This window comes from Charadrius vociferus, unplaced genomic scaffold (genome assembly GCF_000708025.1).
Source record: "Charadrius vociferus isolate BGI_N301 unplaced genomic scaffold, ASM70802v2 scaffold1829, whole genome shotgun sequence".
Lineage (NCBI taxonomy): Eukaryota > Metazoa > Chordata > Aves > Charadriiformes > Charadriidae > Charadrius > Charadrius vociferus.
The window spans coordinates 11,189-18,403 of record NW_009649879.1 but is presented as its reverse complement, the minus strand read 5'-3'; the positions used below and the strand labels follow the sequence as shown (position 1 = coordinate 18,403).

Genomic DNA, 7,215 nt, shown 5'->3' with positions numbered 1-7,215 from the left:
TGAAGATACCAGTTAGCGTCGGGTAAATCAGTCAAACCCGACTCTTTGGTGTAGTTGTTCCCTTTGAGCCCGGAGCGCGGCTCCGCTACGGTGCCGGTCCGTGTGCGGAGTTCAACAAGCGCTGGGGCAGAGCGGCGCTGCCTGAACGCTGCTGGATGGCAGAGCACGAGGCTTGCCGGGCTCTTCCCTCAAACCGGGCTTGCTGCCGGGATTGCTTCGCTGGCTTTTCCTGCGAGTGGAGCCTAAATTACTTTAAATTACTGTCTGCTTCCTGGGTATGTGCAACAGCAATTAGAGGCCCTGTGGATTAACGCTGGAGAGGAGCAAACGAGTCACGTTTCAGCTGAGGCTGTTTGAGTGCCTGATCAATTTTCTGGCGGGGAGGGAGTGCTGCTGCTCTCTGGTGTCATTAGTGGGGTGGTTAATTATGCACATGCCAAACAGCTGGCGGTTGCTGGTGGTGTGCGTGCAGGCAGAACTGGTTTGTTGCATCTGCTGCTTTTCACCAGTTATTCCCGATGGAGAAGCTGAAGTCGGGCAGGTGAAGCGACTGTCCTGGCCTGCACACCAGCGCTCTCCCCTGTGCCAGCGGTTTTTAAGCTCGTGGCTCGTAGATGTCTCAAATGCGTGCGGATATTCCTGGGAAAACCACTAAACCTTGCAGGCTCATTCCACACGTGCAGGCGAGCCAGATGCCAACCAAATGGGAAGGAGCAAAGGAACAGGCAGAGCAACGCCACGGATCTGATCCTGCGGTCGCTGAGTTGCCTCTCCAGACCTCACTGGTAGCGCCGAACACAAGACGCCGTGTGTGGCTGAGCCTGGGCACGGCCCGTGCCGAGTGGACTCTGGACCCTGCTTGGTTTTGGTGCTGGCGTTTGAAATCAGATCCGCTCTGTCGAGCAGCGCGTAACACAAGTGGGCGCAAGGTGTAATTTTGTACCAGAAAAGTCAAGGTAATGATCAGAAAGACCAGGAAGGTCTGACACGGGTCAAGGCTATAAATGCAGTGGCTTGGAACAGTCTGGCCGGCTCTGCGGGGCTCGACAGAGCTGCCAACACCAATCTTGAAACTCAGGATTTGTTCTCCTCGCTGCTGTCACGTTTCCGTAACTCCCATCCGTGTGCCTCGCCGGGTGCTCAGCCCCAGACGGAGCAGCCGGACCTGCACCGCTGCTGTTTCGTTTCCAGAGAAGCTGTGGGATGTGCGTTGTGCCATCTCTCCCTCGCTGTTAAACCCTGACGGGGCCCGTGTCTGAGCAGAGCGTTCCTAGTTCCAGATTAGGGCAAAGTTTGGATTTGTGCTCAGCCTGTGTGCCAGCAAGTGCCCGCTCGGGTTCCCTGCCAGGCCCGGCAGTGCGGGGAAGTCGCTCCGGCCAGGAATGCGCAGCATGCGCCGGGCTCGTTTCTGTCCCGCTGTCCCGCCTGGTTTAGAAACTGGGTCGCTGGACAACTAGGTCAGGCAGAGGGACTTTTAGCCAGCTTTAGATTATACTGCATGTTGGGATTTGGTGTTGTTCTTGTTAATCTTCACTTTCAGACCGTTATTCCTTTCTCGTCGGACGCTGGCAGATGGGTCCTCAGCACCCCGTGGCTGCCGGGTGACTCTAACCCGGGGCAGGGTGGCCGTGCGCTGGGCACTCACCTCGAGTATGTGGCTTGCGGGGGCTCAGCAAGTTTGTCGTCACAGCTGCTGGCCGCGCTGTGCTCTAAAATGCACAGACTTCAGATGGCGGGGGGATGTCGTGAGCTGCGGTCAGCGGTGCTGGCAGGAGGGCAGGCGGGGAATCACCCGGGCTTGGCACGCCGCCCCCGGCACAGCTGGGCTGCGCAAACCGGGTCGCTCGCAGGAGAGCGACGGACGGTCTCGGCTCTGCACGCTGGCGTTGGGTCAGGTCAGGAGCCGCTTTAGAGCTGCGAGGCACGGGCACGGCTTCAACACCGATGACTCTTCCGTCTTCAATCTGCTTGTCAGACCAGAGATCCGGCTGAGCAGAGCCCTTTGCCTGTGTCCTGGCGCCAGTCCTGATCCTATCCGAGCGGCCTCCTCACCCGAGCCGGGAGATGGAGCCCGGCAGATGCCTTCAGCTGAGCGTCAGACCCGACGGGGCAGCTCCTGTGTCGCTCTGTCCCAGCGACTGCCTCTCCCTGGGCTTCGGGCAACCTCTTTCTGTGGTGTGACCTGCGCTCCCGTTGGCCGCAGGACCCAAAGGCCGTCTTAAATGGATGCAGATCCTGGGGGGCTGGGAGCCAGTTTCTGCAAAAAATTTTTGACTTCTTTAAGCTTCTGGGTCACTTTCCCCCCCACCCCTGGAAACTTTCCAGCAGCAGCAAGACTGCTTCAGAGACCGTGCAGCCCCCCCAGAGATGTTATGTATTTACTCACAGCGGGGGAACCGAGACAACAAAGCGTGGTGCCCCAGAACACACACAGTGCAAACCAGTGAGAAGATCGCTGGTGTCCTGGCTCCCATGCTGGGCTTTAACTGCTACAGAACAGCCCCTCTTGCATCCATATGTTGTTTTCTCTCTCTTTCCTCCCTTCCCCCTTGCTTTCTGGTTTTAATTCTATTTCTTTTGGCTCATAAAGCTGATGAAATTAAGAAAGATTATTAAAAACACCATTGCTCACAGAACAGGTTTCTTCCGAGCTATCCCAGCTGCAAAGCGGCTCTGGTATCTGTTGGCAACACTTAGATTGGAAATAATGAGAAAATGGTGTCCTTTTTTTTTTTCCCTGAGAACCAGGCAAAGCCTCACACTGGAGACTTCCAGCACAGGCTAATTAAGTTTGATTTGTTTTGTTTGTTTGTTTTTAATTTTTTTTTAAGGGATTCTGTCTGGTCTTCTGTATTTCCGAAGAAGGGATGGGCTTCCCTAGTGAACTGGCACCAGATCCTGGCTCGGAAGAGGGGCTGGCTGCGTGGATCTGCCGCTAAAAGGAGGGCGGGCAGTGGAGCTGGCAGACGCTGCCGGCGGCTGGTGTTCCCGGGGAGGAGCTGGACACCTCTGCGTATGAACACAGAGCCCTGGGGTGGCCGCTGCTCGTCGCCCAGTCCTTGGCTTTACTGACCATTGTGCTCTGGGTTTCCAGGCACATTTTTTGCCGTGTGTTTAGTAGGTAGGTGCTGGCTCCGCTCCCGTCATCACATTGTTCTCGCTGTCGTTGTTTATCGTTTGCCTTGGACCAGGTTGGTTTATCTCGGTGAGCTCTCTGTGAGTGCAGTCGTCCCTGTCCCGCTTGGCACAGCTGTGCGGGTCGAGGTGGGTCGGTGCCTCTTTCAAACCTTCACCTTCTCCGGCGGCTGGGGGCCTGGGGAGTTTTGTAGCCAGCACATCGTTTACCTGGGTGAACCTCGTTTCCCTTCCAGTGCTGTTGTCTGCCTCTGTGCTGGTCCTTGCTCGTGTTGCTCATACTCGTACTCGTCAGCTCCTGGGAGTGAGTCAGTGTCTCCCAACAGCCTGGCACGCTGTTCACACGCTGCAGGTGGAGGTGTCTGCTCCTGTCCTGCGGCCAACAGTGCTGGTAAGATCTCGTGGAAGATGCTGTTTTCCCAGCAAAGCTGTCTGAGGCCAGGCCCTTTCCAGGTTGCTCTGGATCCTTGCCCTTGCCCGGGTGCGCTTGTAGCCCGGAACGGCTGTTGACCGAGGAGAGCTGGCTGTGTGGGTGAGCAGGAGCGGGGAAGTACAACCCTGCGAGCTCCAGATGAGTCATCCCCCCTGCGCCGGCAGAGCGGAGAGCTCCTCCGGAGCTGGTGGATGTTGGCTTGTTCCACAGACTGTGCCTGGAGCAGTCGACCAGGCAGAAAGCTTGGCGCAGCCGGAGTGTCTGGGATCCAGCGGCTCGAACATATTGTGGCAAAAAGGAGGGAACATGTGAACATGTGCTTTGGGGGCCGCGGAACAAATCCATGGGCTCCCATGCAGACATTCTTTTTTTTTTTTTCCCAAGGAGGAGGGGGACCTTTTTTAAGCCATTAATTTTCCTTTTGTCAACAGAAGAAAAAATTTCTCAGCAATTGAATTTTCCTCTGGGGGCAGGAGCGGTTAGTTATCGTGCTGGAAGACAGCACAGTATTACTGCAGAAAACTTACCTGTGTGGTTGCTGCTAACATGAAAGACGGGCAGATGCGCTTTGGGTCAGAGGAGCCCTGGCTTTACCCGCGCTGATCCGGCGCTGCCATTTGAAGGGTGGAGGTAAGCTCATGCCGGACAACCAGATGAAGCCCCGTTTTGCCCAAGATTTGGAGCAGAACTGCAATGCTTTGTGTGTGTAGGAATAAATGTCCTCTGACCAGAGTAGGGGTTGATGGTGGTGGTCTGGCTTAACTTTTAGACGTCCGATTTGCCTATTGAAGTGGTGGGTTTGTGGGGAGGATGGAAGAGCAGCACAAATCGGGGCTTGAGCTGAGATGCTGCCCCTCCGCAGCAATCGGGGAGCTGGGGGATCCCTGCGGTGGGGATGCGACAAGCTGGGACTGTTCTCTGCGCAGAGCGTCTCTAACCAGCTGGGGAGCGAGAGGTTGCCTTCCTCTTTCCTCTCCTCTACTTCCCCAAGGGCTTATTAGGAACCTTTGTCTGGGACGGTGGATGCTGAGGAGGCTTTGGGTGAGTGTAGGAATGTCAAAGTGCTTTTGACTTGTTAATTACTGATCCTCTCTGATAGCATCAAGCCCTTGTTGCTATGTAGATCTCTTCTGTGTTGAGCAGGGTGCAGGCACTTGAAGTCCCCAGGCCAAGAAGATGACAATCTGCAAAGACAAGTCAGGAGTGTGATGACAAGGGAAGCCGAGGAAAGGGGGGAAAAAGTGACTTAGCCTGGCTTTTCTCTGTAATTTGGGCTGAAGCCCAGTTCTGTGATTGGTCCCTGATGCGTGCGAGCTATCCCCTCTCCCTGCCCAGCCCTAGGGATGGTGCTGGGGTCAAGAAGCCGTGCGTACTTGGAGAGGGCAGGATTGGGAAGTTCAGTCACTTAAATCAAGCCTAATCATAGGTGGCAGTTGCTGTTTACTGCAGAAGCAATTTCCTGTAACAGTGGGTTTGGGCTCCTGCTCAGCTTTCGCTCTCCTGTATTGCATCCTGCCCGTGTTGCAGATGGTTCGGCTCCACTCCACCCTGGTACCTGAGTGCTCCTGCAAAAACGCTTCCGGGAAAGGTATTTTCTAAGCTCTTTGTGCTTCTGTTCAGCACGTGATGGATCCCTGCAGCCCCGTGAATCATCGCTCTTGCTGCGTAGGGCTTGCTCCTATTAGCTATGCGATACCTTCTTTGGGGCCATCCTGCAGGTTGCTGAGCCCAGCGAAGAATGAGTGTATCCAGTATCCTGCGGGGCCAGGTCGTTAATTCACCTCTGGATCTCGCAGGAGGGAGATTGGGTTGCCGGCTCCATCTCGCTCGAGCATTTGCAGATGGTTTCGGCTCTCCTGTTTCTGCTCCACGATAGCAGCAGGGCGCTCCGTGCTTCAGCGCGCTGGCAGAGCCCCGCAGACCGTCCCTGGCAGAAGGGGGAACAGCTGGGGTGAGGAACGAGAGGAATTCGGAGACGCTCAGACTCGTGCAGGTGCTGAAATCTTTCTGGAGGAAGTTTTGATACGGCTTCTGTTTGGCAGATGGCAAGGCTGGCTGTCGGTGCTTGTGCTTTGCCCTCCTCTCGGCCCTTTCCTGAGTGGATGTGAGGACGTTCAGGGTCTTGCCCCACTATTTGTTGGAAGGGTGATGTTGGAATTTGGAAGCGAAAGACGAAGCCGAGTTGCTAGGGAATGTGGTTCTGAAGAAGCAGTGCCCGGTGCAGTTCCACTTGGACACCTGCGTGCCCACGCAGGAGCTGTGTCTCCCGAGCAGAAGGAGCGGGCAGGCTGTTCGTGGAGCTGCTTGTGTGTTCAGAGGTGTGTTAAGACACCAGTGCCCGACACTGAGCCATGGAGCAGGTCAGAGCGGTCCCAGCTGCAAAGTGCAGCATCTCTCTGGAGGAGGCAGGCAGCAGGCTGAGCGGGCGCGGAGGCTCCGCTGGCAGCCGGGAGCTCTTGTGCTGCGTCCTCCACATCCGTGTCTGCCCTTCCAGGTGGTGTGAACCCAATGTAAATGTGTTGGAGGTGCTGAGACTTGCAGTGCGAGTGGCTCATAAAGGGATGGGAAGGAATTTGGGTCCCTTCCCAGTGGAGGAGAGCAGCATCTGTCCAAAGGCGTGGGAAGGTTTAAGAGCAACCCATCCTAGCTGCGCCGAGATCCGTTCTCCCTCCAGCCTGCAGCCGTTAATCTTCTTATCTGAATTGCAAACTCTGACATAGGGACTTTCCCCACCCTGGCCTCCATCAGAGGAGTCTTTTGTCTGTGCCTGCTCTCTGGAAGCAAAGAATCCATCCACACGTGGAGCTGATTTATTGTCTGACTTGATTGTCTGAGTTGATTAAAGTCCCTCCCTGCTGCCCCTTGACTTGGGGAGGGTCCCAAGGGCCAACCCTGACGCCATTGCGTTACCTACAGTCTCCCTTTCTGTCCATCCATCACCTTCTCTCCTCCCTTGCTGCTGTGGCTGAGCAGACGCGGTGCTTTCCACAGCCGGCTCCGCTTGCTGCGTCTGTCTAGAGCCAAAGCTTTCCAGCTGCCAGGAGCTGGCTGGGGAGGGACGTGGCGTTGTGCGGGAGCTCGGCACCACTGGCCGGGGCTGGGTGGCCGCATCTGGCTGCGGAGCAGCAGCAGGGCAAGTTCCTACCTGCCCTCCAGAGCAGGCAGATGCTGCTGCTGGTGCTTGCACAGCTGGAAATGGTGCCGTGCCGCAGTCTCCTCACCACATGGACGGTGGTTTCGGAGTCTTGTGCTGTGTCCACATGCCCTCGCACACCTCCTGTTTGTGTTCGGGGTGGGGCTTCCTTCATCTGGAGTCAAGTGCAGCGTGAGTCCGTATGGCCGTGGCAGTTTATCGCCGACTTTGATGTTGGTGAGAACAGGAGAGGAGGAGCTGGCTCTTTAGGGACAAACCGCAGAGGAACGGGTAATTGCTGGGGAGCCGGGGCAGAGCTCAAGGTCAGCCTCTGGCACATCGTGTAAGAAGTTGGTGAACGGTGTTACCTGGGAATCCCGTCCTCGGTGGGGAGGGACGGGGACTTGGTGCCTGGGGGCTGCTCGGGGGGCTGGGCACGCTCTCCGTGCTGGGAGCCCCGACAGCTCAGGCGGGTCGTGAGGGGCTCCTCGTCCAGGCGCTGGAGCACCCAGCG

At 56.6% G+C, this 7,215-nt stretch overlaps 1 protein-coding gene across 1 annotated transcript in view; it reads left to right on the top strand.

The window, feature by feature from the left end:
* Positions 1 to 7,215, top strand: part of RNF41 (ring finger protein 41, E3 ubiquitin protein ligase) — an 18,280-nt gene that overhangs the window by 3,946 nt on the left and 7,119 nt on the right. The window lies entirely within an intron of this gene.